At 49.4% G+C, this 15,483-nt stretch overlaps 1 protein-coding gene across 9 annotated transcripts in view; it reads right to left on the minus strand.

The window, feature by feature from the left end:
* Positions 1-15,483, minus strand: part of MAPRE3 (microtubule associated protein RP/EB family member 3) — a 1,726,857-nt gene that overhangs the window by 449,356 nt on the left and 1,262,018 nt on the right. The gene's annotated exons all lie outside the window — the stretch shown is intronic.

Genomic DNA, 15,483 nt, shown 5'->3' on the forward strand with positions numbered 1-15,483 from the left:
GAGAGAGAGTGTGGGCTATAATAGCCACGGATTGGCCTGCACAGTCAATTAAGGGCAGATACCAATGGAAGGGGGACAATGAACCAGGAGGAGAAGAGTATAAAATGAGAGTGAAAGGGAGACAGAAATTAAGTCTTACTCACCGGAGTGACTAACTTGGTTCTAGTACATAGTCCCGTTTCTCCATCCTGTATGCGCGTCCCTCGTGAGAGACGGGAACTGAACCTCTTTACCACCAGAAAAAGACATTTACCCTTTAAATTTTCTGGTGCACGGTCTCGGGCACAGGCTCTCTTAACCCCACCTACTGGCACCACACCTCATTCCCCTTATGACGTGTTGGCTGTATTAAAGTCTAACAACCTCACTGGGCTTATTATAGGTGGATGGATGGTGGGACGAATGGAGGAAAGGAGAGTAAGGACTAGGAGCATGTTAGTCACTCAGGTGAGTAAAACCTCATAACTCCTACATCCCGTCCACTTTCCTCCATCCTCTATGGTCGATTACAACTGACAACACCCTAGAGAGGAGGAACTGACCTCTTAAGCAAAAAGATTGCGCAGCACCGCTTAGCCAAATGCTGCATCCGCCTTGGCACTGGTATCCAAGCAGTAGTGCTGATCACCTGCCAGGCAACGTTGCGCTGGAACACAACTGCTCACGCTTTAGCTCTCAAGGCATGCGCATGCATGCCCTGCGGCGGTTCCTTGTATGACTCCTGGACCGCTGCTGTCATCCATCGAGCTATGGATGCCTTGGAGGCCTGCTGACCAGGCCTAGAGCCTCCGAATGTTACAAATAGTGCTTCCGTCTTACGGATGCCCTTCATTCTGTCTAGATAGAATTTCAACGCCCTCCTGACATCTAGGCAGTGGAGCAGTTTCTCTGCATATTCCTTGGGGTACGGGCAGAATGTGGGAAGCACAATCCCCTCGCTGATATGGAAGGATGAAACCAATTTTGGAAGAAATTTGGGGTGTGTGCGGAGCACGAGCTTGTCCTTGCGAAATCTATTGTATGGCTCTGAGGTGACTAACGCGAGCTGAAGTAAGCCCGACCAGAACAGCTGTCTTTAGCACAACCAACTTAAAGTCTGTCGTGGCCATGGGTTCAAATGGTTTATGTGCTATAGCACTTAGGACTATATTCAGGCCCTAGACGGGAGGAGGATGCTTGACCGGTGGGGGACAGCCTGGTAAACCCTGTGAGGTGCATTTTGACTACAGGTTTAGCCAAAGAGGACGAGAGAGTCAGAGTTCCTATATGCGCCGATAGCGGTCAGGTACGTTCTACAGGTATCAACCTGGACGCCAGACCAGGCGAGATAGGCCGAAAATGTCAATACGAGGGCGATTGTCAGTGAGTTCACTTCATGTTCCTTAGCCCAAAAAGCAGAAGCTTATGCATTTGCTTTTGTACTGTTTGCGTGTAGCCTGGCTCATGGCATTTTTGACGATTTCCAGATTGTGAAAAGACAGCTAAAGGTGCTGGAGCATCAGCTGCTCAGGAACCAGGTTGCTTGGGCTAGTCTCTCTGGAGAGGGGTGTACCACTGCTCCTCCCTGCTGTGCTAGTAAAGGGCCCTGCTCAAGGGGGAGTAGAATCTCCGGCTGAAGTGACATCTGCCTTATGTCTGAAAACCAGGGCACGCCGGCACACGAGGCACCATGCGGATGATCCTGAGGTTCCTGGAACTCCTGATCTTGCTCACTACCTTGTGCACAAGTGGTGTAGGTGGAAATGCATACACCCACATCCCATCCTAGGATATCTGGAGTGTCTCCAAGAGAGTCACGTCCCCTTCCTTCCCAGGACGCAAACTGCTGGCACGTCCGATTGTGAGCTGTCTCAAAGAGGTCTGTTGTTCGGTGACCCCATCTGCTGAACACTTCCTGGAGAATTCTCCCGTTCAGCTGCCATTCGTAATTGTAGGTGGCCAGGCAGCTGAGCCTGACCGTTTCCCGATTGGAATTCCCCAGAAGGTGGACCGCTGATAGCCACACTCCCTGGCTGATAGCCCATTCCCAGATGTCCAGGGTCAACGCGCACAGTTGCGGGGATCTGGTGCCCCCCTGTTTGTTGATGTAAAACATGCAGGTCGTATGGTCTGTCTGGATGCACACCAACCTGCCCCTGATGGTCAGTTGAAAGGACCTGAGTGGCAACTGTATTGGCATAAGCTCCAGCCAGTTGATGTGATTCTGCCGGTCGGTGGGGTCCAAAGACTGTGCACGCATGTGCTCCCAGGGTGGTTCCCCAGTCATGGAGCGACAAGTCTGTGGTAATGGAGTATTCTGTGGGGGGCAGACGGAAGGGTCTGCCCACCAGGGTTTCTCCTCCTGTTGCCACCATCCGATATTGTGGTCCAGGTGTTGTGGAATGGAGATAGGGGCCCCCTCATGGCCCCATTCCTGATCCCAGGAATCAGCAAAATGCAACTGGAGCCTCCTCATGTGAAGCTGGTGTAAGGGATTGCCAGGAGACATGCTGCCAACACTCCCAGAATGTGTTGATACCACCAGGCTGTGGTGATCGATCTGCTGCGGAAATGGGCGACTGCTGATCAAATCGCTGTCACCTTGTCCTTCGTAGGAAACACCCTCTGCTGCTGTGTGTATAGGAGTGGTGGTCAGGACTATGGGACCAGAACATAGAGGGCGGCCATCCACCCCGTTGATCTTCTGTTCTTCCTCTTTGTGTATGAGGCTGATACCCTCTGACTTGGCCCAGTTGACATCAACGAAATGTAATGCTCCGCCACTGTCAACCAAAGCAAGCACCTTTCTCTCTGGTTGTTGGTTCCACTGGAGAGTCAGGCTTAGCACCATCAAACAGGAATCCTCTTCTGTCTTCCTGGTGCATTGGGAACCTTCAGTAGAACCCTGGTTAGCCATTCCTCCTAAGACCGCGATCTGTCATTTCCCCGTTTTTGCAGGGGTACTTCTGGACAATCACGTAATAAATGGTTCTGTGATGCACAGTACCTACACAGACCCTTGTCACGGCGTCGATTTCTTTCTGTCTTTGTCAAAAGGCATCTGGCAGCCCCAATTTGCAACGGCTCGTCACCAGGGCGCGCCTGTGTAGGAGTTGCCAAGGGCGGTGGTCCGGGTTGAGTATTCAGAGACATCCGATTTCTCTTTCGTTCTTATCTTCTCTTAGAGATTCTGCAATCAATTTGAAGAGCCAGGGAGAACAAATCGTCTAATGTAGAAGGGCAAGGGACCAGAGCCAACTCGTCTTTAAGCTCTTCATGCAGTCCCCTCCGGAATACTGTGAATTGAACTGACTCTGGCCATCCTACTTCACTGGCTAGCCGCTTGAAGGCTGAGACGTAAGTCAACAGGTCCATTATGCCCTGTTTGATTTCCAGCAGTGCTTCTCCTGCAGAGAAGCCGATCGCTTGTCTTTCAAAGGTTTGTCTGAAGAGGGTTACAAAGGCATTGTAATCCTGGAGTATGGGATTAGCTGAGGTTACTAATGGCGTGGCTCAGGCCAGTGCGTTTCCCACCATTTTGGGAATAAGGAACCCCACCTTGGTACGATCAGATGCGTAAGTAGCAGGCCTGAAAGTGAAATAAACCAGAGAGACGTCATTAAACTCCTTTACCCTCTTTGGGGATCCGTCGAACTTTCCGGCTGCCCATGGCTAAAGGGGTAGTTCAGACTGATGGGCGTCATGGGTGGTCACCATCTGACGCAGGACTGTATTCTCTGCCTTGAATCCTTGTAATTCCATCGAAAGCCCTTGTTCTGCCATAGCCATTTCTGGGTGCTGCAATCTGTCAAAGGTATGGGATCTCACCTGGGCTTCGACGTCGCAGTTGCTGGAGGATGCATCAGATTCAGAGAAATCTGCAGTAGTTTATTCTGGAGTACCCTTCTTTTTGAAGAGGTAGTGTCTGTTCCGGGTGCTTGCCACCTTGTCTGGACTGAGAAACAGACCCAACAAGAATAGCGCCCTCCCAGCGCAGCCCAGGAAGGATCAAAAATACAAAACGCACAAAAAAAAAACCTGATTGGTATTCTGGAGGGATGGCGACTCCAAGAGGGAAAGAGATGAAGAAGATCCTGAATGTCTGATAAGTAGCTGTGCAGAAGAGTCATCCAGTGAAAAGGGAAGCCTGGCTACACCAGGAGAGTAGTTCAGTACTAGGAGATGCTTTGTTGCTCCAAAAAGGCAAAGATGGCAGGTTTGTAGTATCAACGAGGCCGTTGGTGTGGAAAATTGGCAATAAACTCCACTGGAGAAAAGAACACTAAAGAAGCTGAAGGGAAACAAGGAAATAATCTAAAGACAGGAAGACTGAGAGGATCCAAGAAATATCAGGCCGGAAGAAAGAAAACTGAGATACAAGCAGGAAATCAATACAAGGAAAACTGCAATTAACAATAAAGAAAACTATTCAAGAGGAGCTAAGCAACCAACACGGGGCATAAATGGTAAGAGGCAACCACGGCAGGCAGAGCGCGTGTGCAAGAAGAAAAAGAGAAGGGTAAGGGAATACCCAGACACCCAAATGGAAAGTAAGGAGAGAATGTGCTGGCACCGTGCAGATAGGAACGGCACGCCTCGCGGCTAGAAAGGACGAGCAACGAAAACAAAGGAAAGATAAGAGAGAGGGACCTGGCGGGGCAGAACGCGAGACGGGACTCGCGGCCGGCAGTATTCACAAAGTAAAGTCAGCAATTCTAGGAAAACACAGAAAGGAAAGGTCAGCCGAGACCAACCAAAAGGGAAAATGTAGAAGAATTCCCTGCACTCGCAGGTCACAGGAACGAAGCGTGTGGACTCCTAAAGTTGCAACGCACCGGTGGGCAGAGCTAGGAGGGATTTATGGAAGCGTAGTCGGATGACTAGAACGCTGCAGGAAAGCGTGATGGCACTTTAATGGCGGATACGCCATCTCCACCACAGCTTCCACGACCGATCCTCATGACAGCTCCTTTCCTGGCTCCATGCTTGTGGCTAATATTGTTGTTTTTCCTAAGCCAGGTAGAGATCCCACCGACTGGAGCGTGTACAGGACAATATCCCTTATAAATACAGACTCCAAAATATTGTCTAAATGTTTGACGAGGTGCATGGAGCATATTCTTACCCGGCTGCTCCACCCACACCAGACGGGTTTCATTCACAACTGACAGTCTTGTGACAATGGCCCTCATTAGGACCCTGGCGGTAAGGGGTTTACGCTAGCGTTAGCTGCGCCGACCCCTTACCGCCAATTCCGAGTTCCCAGAGCGCCATGGTCATTTTTCCGCCCGCTTTTTGCGGGCGTAAAAATCCATGGCGCTATGGGACCTTGGTGTTAATTACGCCACCGTAATTTACGGTGGCGTAATTAACTCCTTCCCCACTCCCATTATACCCTATGGGGCCGAAATGGGAATGGGGAAGGGTAAATGGGTCAATGGGGACTTACCGCCCCGCCGACCTCGGAATGGGGTGGTAAGTCCACCATCCGCCATGGCGTAAACGGACTTTACGCCATGGCCGAAAAGTCCGTCGATGGCGGAAAAAATCCGCCAGGGTCCTAATGAGGGCCAATATGAGACGTTTACTAAATTTAATTGTCATTGAAGCGGATCAGGATGATATTATCTTATCCCTTGAGAAGGCATTTGACAAAGTCTAATGGGACTATATGCTTTCAGTGTTGAGCACTTTCGACTTCGAGGGATATTTCCTGGATATGGTGGGACTCCTGTACAGTGAGCCACGAGCATCAGTGGTCACTAATGGGTTTACTTTGGTATCCAGTATTTTTTATTACAGACATTACAGAGTGGCATATAACAGAGCGGACCATAACACAGAAAAACACAGAAAGATTAAATAAATATATAAAATGAAATGAGGTACAGGGTTAAAATGGGCCGAGATGGGTTTGGGGTGACATTATAGGGGTAGAAAATCACGGGAGCTTGGGGTGTTTTGGCCGCAATGAAATGTACCACTCTGTAATTGTAGTTGGTGAAATCACATATAACCGTTTACTTCGGACCCCTTTCGTCTGTCTCCTGGCACGCAAAAAATGTTGTCCATTATCGCTGCTTCTTTACGGCCTAACCATTGAGCCGCTTGCTGCCAGGATTCTGATGGATTCAGATCTAGAGGGCATCTCTCGAGCAGGGATTGAGCACCACCTATCATTATATGTGGACGAGGTCCTCCTATACCATGCAAACTAGCCGGTTAACCTCCCACGGATCCAGTTAATCTTACAAAACTTTGGCCAGATTGCTGGATATAAAATGAACTATGACACATTGGAGAAAGTTCCATTGCGCATTGATATCACCTGGAACCCGGCGGGAGGGGGAGAGTGGGGAATCTGTTTAGGTTGCAAAAGTATACCATCAAATACTTAGATATTCATGTCAGCACACGAATGGCAGATTTGGTTCACAATAACTGTCCGCCCTCGTGTCCAAAATCCAAATAGATCTGCTCAGGTGGAACATTCTGCCCCTGTCCTAATTGGAACGATAAATGTGGTGCAAATGAATACCCTCCCTAAATTGGTGTATCTGGCACAAATGATTCCCTCCACTATGCCTACGCAGACGAGACGTGTGCTCGACAAACATATTGGGAAAATCATCTGGAGACATTAAAGAGCCAGATTATAAAGAGAATGGCTGTATGCTGCTAAACAAAACGGAGGTCTCGCTCGCTCTCCCCTTGTGGCATGCCTACTTCTTGACTGCACAGGCATGATGGCTCAAGAGATGGTAGAACTCAAACCGTTCACCCCGCAAGAGGTTGTTTCTCTCTCATGGTCCAGCTTTGCACACCACATTACACACCATCCCATTGTGAGGCCCGCTCTGCCAAGCTGGTTGTATTTACTGAAGAAGACTGACGTTGATACAAAATCAATCCCTCCTTGGCTGGGTATAAGGGCGCTACTCTTAACATGCCCGAAAGTTAAGGAAAGGTGGACTAGGTCTGGGGCCTGGCAGCAGATATGCATACTAGATTTATTTGATTATGCGGTACCGCTGCCCTTCACAGCGGGCTGCGTGATACTAGGAATTGAGCGAATGGCCTGGCTACAACATAGAGTGGTGATCTCACAGATTCAATCCCAGATTACAGAGGCTACTTTTATTCACAGTCCTTTGAGCTGCGAATTGGAAGCTAACATATCAGAAATTCTCTACATCAATGTCCTTCTATTTACTTAGCATCCTGAATAACTTGGGGAGGAATAATATATTGGCAGAGCAATGGGCAGCGGAATTAGATGTCCAGCGCGTATATAATATATATATATATATATATATATGATACATTACTCACCGTAATCGTATTTCTGATGCTTGTATCTGCTTAGATTCACATGCTGTGCATAGGCCGACATATAGTGGAAGCTGCGGAGTATTACAGTTTGTTTTTCGAAACTCGAAAATGGGCGTCGACACAGGGCGTGCCAGTAATACTATCCCTAGTGTGACGTCCACTGTACCCAAGATCCCTCACGCGTCTAGGATCCTCAGATTGTATTTTTTCTGACATGAGGTAGCATGAGGAGTAGCGTGAGTACAGATAATCCAAGCAGATAGACAGAAGGTAAGACTACAAGCAATCATGCGCCTTCTCTCGGAGGGGAGGAAGGGTGGGTCGCATGTGAATCTAAGCAGATACAAGCATCAGAAATACGATTACGGTGAGTAATGTATCCCTTCTGAGGCTTGTGGAATCTGCTTAGATCACATGCTGTGCATAGATTAGCGAGCAGTACCAGAAGAAGGAGGTGGTATGTGAGAAGGGTCATGAGCAAATAAGTGTCTTAGAACCGCTTGTCCCACTTGTGTATCTGCCTTGGAATGGGTGTCAATGCAGTAATGCTGAGTAAAAGTGTGAATAGAGCTCCAAGTAGCTGCTTTGCAAATGGTGTCAAGGGGTACATTTGCAATGAAAGGCAGAGTGGCCCCAATGCCTCTAGTAGAGTGAGCCCTTGGCGTAAAAGGCAGAGTCTTTTCAGAGAGTGAGTAACACAGCTGGATACAGTTAATAATCCACTTCGAGATGGCACCTTTAGAGACGCGATCCCCCTCTCTGCCTGTAGCTACGGAGACAAACAGTTGATCTGTTTTCCTTAGCGGTCTGGTTTTATTTACATAGTAGAGGACCTCCCTATGCACATCTAGGGTGTGTAGTTTCACCTCAGCCAAGCTTTGCGGGTTCTGGAAGAAAGCCGGAAGCTCGATGGACTGGTTTACATGGAATTTTGATATAAATTTAGGCGAGAACCTAGGGTGTGTGCGTAAAACCAGTTTGTCTTTATGGATAGTAAAGAAGGGATCCTGCACTGACAGAGCCTGAATTTCACTGACCCTTCTTATTGAAGTAATAGCTACTAAGAAGGCCGTTTTATAAGTCAGGTGTTTGAGACTGCTTTTATGCATGGGTTCGAAAGGGGGGCCCATGAGCTTGGCTAGCACCACATTAAGGTCCCACCCTGGTGGTGGGTTTGAAATAGGAGGGTGAAGTCTCTTTACTCCTTCCATGAAGGCTTTAACTACTGGTACTTTCCACCACGAAACCTTGCTATGGGAAGTGGTGTAAACCGAGAGGGCTGCCAGGTGTACTTTCAGTGAGTTAAAAACCAATCCTGCATCTAGCAGGTGGAGCATGTATGTAACAATAGTGGAAGGAGTGCAATCAACTGGGTTGATTTGTCTACTTTGGCACCAGATAACGAACCTCTTCCACTTGTCAAAGTAACAGTGCCTTGTGTTTGGTTTCCTAGATTCCTTTAGGATGTCCACACACTTCTGTGGTAAATTGAGGTGTCCAAACTCTATGACCTCAGGAGCCATGCTGCCAGGTTCATTGAGTTGGGTTGCTGGTGCACTGTTTGACCTTGGTGCTGGGACAGTAGGTTGTACCAGGCTGGAAGTTTGATGGGCTCGCACACCGCCATCCTGCGTAGGTGTGGGAACCACGGTTGTCTTGCCCACATGGGAGCAACTAGGACGAGCGTCATAGACTCCCTGTTCATCTTGTTCACCACCTTCATGATGAGAGGAGTTGGTGGAAAAGCGTACGCAAAAATCCCTGACCAGTTCATCCACAGGGCGTTCCCCTGGGAGTCTGGTTGGGGGAACCTGGATGCAAATCCTGGGCATTGTCTGTTTTCGCTTGTGGCGAATAAGTCTATAGTGGGGAAACCCGACTGAGAGAAGAGATCTTCTACGACCTCTCTGTGAAGAACCCATTCGTGTTCCTCTGGGAGGGAGTCTCTGCTCAGAGCATCCGCTAGGCAATTGAGCTCCCCTGGAACATGTTGTGATGACAGGAAGATGTTCCGTCTGAGTGCCCATATCCAGATTTCCTGGGCAAGCTTGGACAGATTTGGCGAGCGAGTCCCTCCTTGCTTGTTCAGGTAGAACATGGCTGTAGTGCTGTCTGTCCGGATTTGCACTGACAGGTTTAGTAGGTGGGGCTAGAATGCCTGAAGCACTCTGAATACTGCCAGAAGCTCTAGCAGGTTGATTTGGTTCTTGGCCACTGAGGGAGACCAGAGACCCTGAGCTGTGTGGTGGAGATGGTGAGCTCCCCACCCCGTCAGACATGCATCTGTAGTGACTACTGCCTGTACTTCGGGATCGTAAAAGGGTTTCCCCTGTGCGAGATTCTCTCTTGTCCACCAATGAAGGTTTTGTACCAGTGTTAGCGAAACGACCACTAGATCGTCCCACTGACCACTTGCCTGAGACCACTGTTTCGCCAACCATTCTTACATGGGACGCATGCGCAGGCGCACGTGGGGGACCAGGTAAATGCATGACGCCATCATGCCCAGTAAACGCATTGCTTTGCGTACCGTTAATTGTTGACCGGACTGGTAATGCGGAATTTGCAGTAGTATATTCCGTATTCTTTATTCTGAAGGAAAGGTCAACCGCTCCTAGGTATCCAGGATTGCTCCTAGGAATTGTTTTGAGGTGCTTGGCACCAGGTTTGACTTCTTCTCGTTGATTGAGAAGCCTAACTCATGGAGGAGGTTGATAGTCCTTTGAATGTTTGTCCTGCAAATTCCTGGGGTTTCCCCCGTTATGAGCCAGTCGTCCAGATAAGGGTACACTGGGATTGCCTCCCTGCGTAGGTGTGCAGCCACCACCGCCAGTACCTTGGTGAATACCCTTGGTGCTGAAGCTATCCCGAAGGGCAGTACCTTGAATTGGTAGTGCCGACTGTCCACCTTGAAGCGCAAGTACTTTCTGTGCGCTGGGAACATGGAAATATGAAAATAAGCATCTTTCATATCCAAGGTTGCCATGTAATCCCCCTTTTTTAGGAGGGGGATTACCTCTTGTAGCGTGGTCATACGAAATTTTTGGGGCTTGACATACTTGTTGGCAGGCCGTAAGTCCAATACTGGGCGCATTGTCAAGTCTTTCTTTGGCACAAGGAAGTAAGTTGAATAAATACCCTTGTTTACCTGGTGTCCCGGGACAAGTTCTATCGCGTCCTTTTGTAGAAGAATGGCGATCTCCTCGAGGAGAATCTTCTGATGTTCTAAGGAGTGTACTCTTTGTCGTGGAGGATGGTTCCGGGGACGCTGCAGTAGCTCTATACAATATCCCGTGGATACTGTTGACAGCACCCATCTGTCTGATGTGATCCCTTCCCAAGCCTGGGTGAAGTTTGAAATGCGTCCCCCTACTGGGGTTGCGTGAGAAGGGACCCTGAACTGAGCGTCACTGCTTTGGTGGAGGCGTGCCGCCTCCCTTGCTGGGGCTGCCTCTGCCTTTACCACAACCTCTCCTATTACCTCTGCCGTAACCCTGGGTAGACTGTTGGTTGTTGTTCCACTGTGTACCCTGCCCCTGGGAATAGTTAGATCCTCTCTGGGAATTTTGGCCGCGTGGGCGACGAAAATTACTATTCCCTCTCTGGTTAGGGGGTTTATTGGTTAACTGGCCAAGGGATTTGAGTGTCTCGTATTCGTCCTTGGCATTTTTCAGTGCGTCTTCGACCGCCTTTCCAAACAACAGATCGGCTTCCACCGGTTTGTCTAACAATGATGCCTGAGTTTCTGCCTTAAAACCATACTGCCGTAACCACGCATGTCTCTTGATAACAGTACCTTCTGCTATCAATCTGCCTGCGTTGTCCGCGGCGTCGAAGGTTGCTTTCAAAATGCAACCAGACACGGCTCTACCCTCTGCAGAAATCCGAGCTAATTGGCCCTTTAACGGTTCAGGAGCAGAGGCTATGAGAGCCGCGACTTCTTCCCACTGATGGCAGTTGTAGCTGGCCAACAGGGTGGTGGAGTTAGCAATCCTTGCTTGATAGGCGGACGTTGAGGCTACCTTCCTGCCGAAACCGTATAGTTTTTTGTTCTCCTTGTCGGGAGGAGCTTCTGACGAAGACAAGGGTGTCCCAGCCCTCTTACGAGTGTTGGTGACAACTAGGGAGTCTGGCTTCAGATGTCCTCTTATATAGAGAGGGTCAGACTGAGCTGCCCTGAAAAGTTTTTCAACCCTGGGATTGACTGCTCTGGTGAGGTTTGGGTTCACCAGGGATGGATCTATTCTCCGCTGAATGGATTTAAGGATAGGGATGGTCTGGGCAACAGGCCTCCTTTCCCCCACTAACTCTTCTGCGAAGTCCCTTTCCTCCTGTACACCGTGGGTGTCAATGTGGAAATGTTCTGCTGCTCGAGTGAGAACCTCATTTAGGAGGGGTTGGTTATCGACCGGGGAGTCGGTAACCGGGGCTTCATTCTCTACCGGGGAATCTACTCTGTATGTTTCCGGGTCATCCTCTTCTTCCTCCTGGTCCTCATCATCCCCATAGTAGGCCGTCCCGGTTTGCTCTTCTATCAACCCAAAATCTTGGTCTTCACAAAAGGAAACCTCTCCTTGATACCATGAGTATGGTCTTGCGTAAGGTTGTACCTCGAAGGGTTCGGACCTCATTGGAGTTTCAAACCGGGCCTTCTTACTCGGGGGGATAGGATCAGTAGAGCCTGAGGGTGTGGCCCCTTGTGGATCATACGAGAGGAAATGTTCTGGATTTTTATCATAAAAATCAGCCAAAGAAGACATTCTTGACATGACCCTATCTATGTCTTCACTGGACCATTTTTTGGAACTGGGAATGACTCTCTCAGCAAGTCTATGGGATTTATCTTGAGTAGCTTTGCTGGTTGTGGACCTATCAGCAGACCTGGGCTTGTCTGTCTGTTTAGGGGGGGTGGAGTGTTTCACAGGTGTGGAAGAATGTACAGGTAGTTACTTCTGCTGTTTTCCCCCCTCCCCGTGCGTAAACATTTTTTTTCCCTGTCCCTTAGTGGCTCCGGAGTTTTTCGACGCCTGGCGTGGAGGATCGGGAGAGGTGTCCCTGTCCTTCGAGCGTGGGGCCTCGCTGGCTTTAATTGCGGGCTCCGACTCCTGGAGCGCGGCCTGGGGGTGGAAGTCGTCTTCGTCTTCCGACGATCGAACTTCTGTTAGCCTAGGGAGCGAGGCACTCTTGGCAAGAGTGGATGATTGCCTGGAGTCATGCGGCGATCTTGATCGAGAGCGCCCAGAGGACACCGAATCGGACCGTTCTGTCTGTGCCTCTTTCCGAGAACTCGACGTCGTCGAGTCTCGGTTGGACTTAGTGTGTTTAGTGTGTGTAGTATGTGAAGCGCTTGTGTCGCCGGGGGTCTTCCCCATAGCCGCCCTGCCGGACGACATTCCGCGGTCGGGGACCTGCGCTCGGCTGTCTTTCGACGCCGTAATGCCCTCGCCGTCCGAAAGTACGGCGTCGCTGCCATCGCTGAAGGCGCCCTCCGCTGCCATGGCCGCCTGCCTGGCGTGGTGGGCCCAACGCTTCGTCGAACGGTCCTTAAGTGTCTTAGGTTTAAACCTACTACACGCTCTGCAGTTCGCTTCGGGGTGGTCCCTCGGCAAGCAGAGATTGCACGTGGCTTGCCTGTCGACCCAAGGGTATTTGCGATTGCACTTGGGGCAGAATTGAAAAGGGGTACCCTCCATACGCACCTTGAGGCAGCGGGCTGTTAAGTGTAGGAAATGTATAAGGTGTACCTATATACCAAGAGTGTAGAGTATGTACCACCCCCCACTCTCCCTACTTGCAGGGCCGAGGCCAGCGGCCTACCAGGCCTGGGCCGAGGCCAGTGGCCTTCCGAGGCCCAAATCCGTCGTGCAGCAGCCGACGGTCGATTTCTTCTCCAGCCGGCGTCGAGTGTCGAAGTTCGACGTTGGGGTGGGAAAGGATGTCAATAGATTATTATTTTAAATTCTAGCAAAAGTATGGCTAAGGCCAGGGGACTCCGCAAAATGCTTCCGACCAGTATGGCGGAAAAAAACAATCTGAGGATCCTAGACGCGTGAGGGATCTTGGATACAGTGGACGTCACACTAGGGATAGTATTACTGGCACGCCCTGTGTCGACGCCCATTTTCGAGTTTCGAAAAACAAACTGTAATACTCCGCAGCTTCCACTAGATGTCGGCCTATGCACAGCATGTGATCTAAGCAGATTCCACAAGCCTCAGAAATATATATATATATATATATATATATATATGGGATACATTACTCACCGTAATCGTATTTCTGATGCTTGTATCTGCTTAGATTCACATGCTGTGCATAGGCCGACATCTAGTGGAAGCTGCGGAGTATTACAGTTTGTTTTTCGAAAGTCGAAAATGGGCGTCGACACAGGCGTGCCAGTAATACTATCCCTAGTGTGACGTCCACTGTACCCAAGATCCCTCACGCGTGTAGGATCCTCAGATTGTATTTTTTCTGACATGAGGAAGCATGAGGAGTAGCGTGAGTACAGATAATCCAAGCAGATAGACAGAAAGGTAAGACTACAAGTAATCATGCGCCTTCTCTCGGAGGGGAGGAAGGGTGGGTCGCATGTGAATCTAAGCAGATACAAGCATCAGAAATACGATTACGGTGAGTAATGTATCCCTTCTGAGGCTTGTGGAATCTGCCTAGATCACATGCTGTGCATAGATTAGCGAGCAGTACCAGAAGAAGGAGGTGGGATGTGAGAAGGGTCATGAGCAAACAGGTGTCTTAGAACCGCTTGTCCCACTTGTGTATCTGTCTTGGAATGAGTGTCAATGCAGTAATGCTGAGTAAAAGTGTGAATAGAGCTCCAAGTAGCTGCTTTGCAAATGGTGTCGAGGGGAACATTTGCAATGAAAGCCAGAGTGGCACCAATGCCTCTAGTAGAGTGGGCCCTTGGCGTAAAAGGCAGAGTCTTTTCAGAAAGAGAGTAACACAGCTGTATACAGTTGATAATCCACTTCGAGATAGCGCCCTTAGAGACGCGATCCCCCTCTCTGCCTGTAGCTACGGAGACAAACAGTTGATCTGTTTTTCTTAGCGGTCTGGTTTTATTTACATAGTATAGGACCGCCCTACGCACATCTAGGGTGTGTAGTTTCACCTCAGGCGAGCTTTGCGGGTTTTGGAAGAAAGCCGGAAGCTCGATGGACTGGTTTACATGGAACTTGGATATGAATTTAGGTGAGAACCTAGGGTGTGTGCGTAAAACCAGTTTGTCCTTGTGGATAGTAAAGAAAGGATCCTGCACTGACAGAGCCTGAATTTCACTGACCCTTCTTATGGAGGTAATGGCTACTAAGAAGGCCGTTTTATAAGTCAGGTGTTTGAGACTACTTTTATGCATGGGTTCGAATGGGGGTCCCATGAGCTTAGCTAGCACCACGTTGAGGTCCCATCCTGGCGGTGGGTTCGAAATAGGAGGGTGAAGTCTCTTTACTCCTTCCATGAAGGCTTTAACCACTGGTACTTTCCACCACGAGACCTTGTTATGGGATGTGGTGTAAGCCGAGAGGGCTGCCAGGTGTACTTTCAGCGAGTTAAAAACCAACCCTGCATCTAGCAGGTGGAGCATGTATGTCACAACGTTGGAAGGAGTGCAATCAACCGGGTTGATTTGTTTATTCTGGCACCAGATAACGAATCTTTTCCACTTATCAAAGTAACAGTGCCTTGTATTTGGTTTCCTGGACTCCTTTAGAATGTCCATACACCTCTGTGGTAATTTGAGATGTCCAAACTCTATGACTTCAGGAGCCATGCTGCTAGGTTCATAGAGTTGGGTTCCTGATGCACTGTTTGACCCTGTTGCTGGGACAGTAGGTTGTACCAGGCTGGGAGTCTGATGGGCTCGCACACCGCCATCCTGCGTAGGTGTGGAAACCATGGTTGTCTCGCCCACATGGGAGCAACTAGGATGAGCGTCATCGATTCCTTGTTCATCTTGTACACCACCTTCCTGATGAGAGGAGTTGGTGGAAAAGCGTACGCAAACATCCCTGACCAGTTCATCCACAGGGCATTCCCTTGGGAGTCCGGCTGGGGGAACCTGGATGCAAATCCTGGGCATTGTTTGTTTTCGCTTGTGGCGAATAGGTCTATAGTGGGGAAACCCCACTGAGAGAAGAGATCTTCTACTACGTC

The sequence above is a fragment of the Ambystoma mexicanum genome, chromosome 4p (assembly GCF_040938575.1).
Source record: "Ambystoma mexicanum isolate Mex_15411 chromosome 4p, UKY_AmexF1_1, whole genome shotgun sequence".
In the NCBI taxonomy this organism is placed as follows: Eukaryota; Metazoa; Chordata; class Amphibia; order Caudata; family Ambystomatidae; genus Ambystoma; species Ambystoma mexicanum.